Genomic DNA, 1,719 nt, shown 5'->3' on the forward strand with positions numbered 1-1,719 from the left:
GGGGTTGTGTACCCCATTTCCGTTGGTTAGTGGACCTCTCCGATTCAATGTGTCCCAAAGAAGGGGGCATGACGGTGGTCACCAATGACAAGAATGAGTTGATTCCTACAATAACGGTGACTGGATGGAGGGTGTGTAGGGACTATCTAAGCTCAACAAAGTCACAAGGAATGATCATTTTCCACTTCCTTTCTTAGATCAAATGCTTGATAGATTGGCCGGTCGTGCTTTCTATTACTTTCTTGATAGGTATTCTGGCTACAACCAAATTCTTATTGCTCCAGAAGATCAAGAGAAAATAGCATGTACATGTCCCTATGGTACTTTCACCTTCAAGTGGTGCCATTTGGTTTGTGCAATGCACCGGCGGCTTTTCAAAGGTGTATGATGGCTATCTTCACGGACATGGCCTTTAAGTTTTCATGGATGACTTCTCGGTGGTTGGAGATTCTTTTGATGATTGCCTTGCAAATTTGGATAAAGTGTTGGCTAGATGTGAAGAAACAAATTTGGTGCTTAATTGGGAGAAATGCCATTTCATGGTCGAGGAAGTCATTTTCCTTGGCCACAAAATCTCAAAGAATGGAAATGAAGTTGACAAAGCAAAGATTAAGGTGAATTCTAAACTTCCACCTCCAACTTCAGTGAAGGATGTGCGGAGTTTCTTAGGCCACGCGGCTTTTTACTGGCACTTCATCAAAGATTTCTCTAAGGTGGTGAATCCATTATGCAATCTTCTTGAGAAGGATTCTAAGTTCAACTTCAATGATAATTGCATGAGAGCTTTTGAATTGTTGAAGTTCAAGTTGACAACTACTCCCATCATCACCGCTCTAAATTGGAGTGTCCCTTTTGAACTCATGTGTGATGCAAGTGACATAGTGGTTGGGGTTGTTTTGGGGAAATGCGTCAACAAGATTTTTCATCCAGTCTACTATGCTAGTAAGACCATGAATAGTGCCAAGTAAACTATATTGTTACTGAGAAAGAGCTCCTTGCCATTATGTTTGCAATTGAGAAGTTCGGCCCGTACTTGATGGGTGCAAAAGTCATTGTCCACACGGATCATGCAGCACTTCGTTATCTTATGAGCAAAAAAGACTCCAAAGCTCGGTTGATGATATGGGTACTCTTGTTGCAAGAGTTTTGATATTGACATCCAAGATAGAAAAAGTAGTGAAAACGAAATGGCGGACCACTTGTCTCTTTTGGAGGAGAAGGGAAGGCCGCATGATGGCCTTTAAATCATTGACTTCTTCCCCGATGAGCAACTCTAGGCAATTTCAATGAAAAAGGTGCCATAGTTCGCGGATCTAGCAAATTTTCTTGTGTGTGGAATCATTTTGGATGAGTTCTTTTCAAACCAAAGGAAGAATCTCAAACGGGATTGTAAAGATTATTATTGGGATGAACCATACCTTTTCTGAATTTGTACGGATAGGGTGATTAGAAGATGTGTACCATAAGAAGAGCAAAGTGAAATTCTTGGGGCTTGTCATTCTTCGCCATATGATGGTCATCATGGTGGAGCAAGAACGGTGGCCAAAGTGCTTAGCTGCGGTTTCAATTGGCCTATTCTTTACAAGGATTCAAGTGAGTTAGTGAAAAGATTTGATGAATGCCAACAGACCGGTGGGATCTCAAATAAGAATGAAATGCCTCTCACAACCATTTTGGAGATTGATATTTTCGATGTGTGGGGTATTGACTTCGTGGACC

The sequence above is a fragment of the Nicotiana tabacum genome, chromosome 8 (assembly GCF_000715075.1).
Source record: "Nicotiana tabacum cultivar K326 chromosome 8, ASM71507v2, whole genome shotgun sequence".
Taxonomy (NCBI): Eukaryota; Viridiplantae; Streptophyta; class Magnoliopsida; order Solanales; family Solanaceae; genus Nicotiana; species Nicotiana tabacum.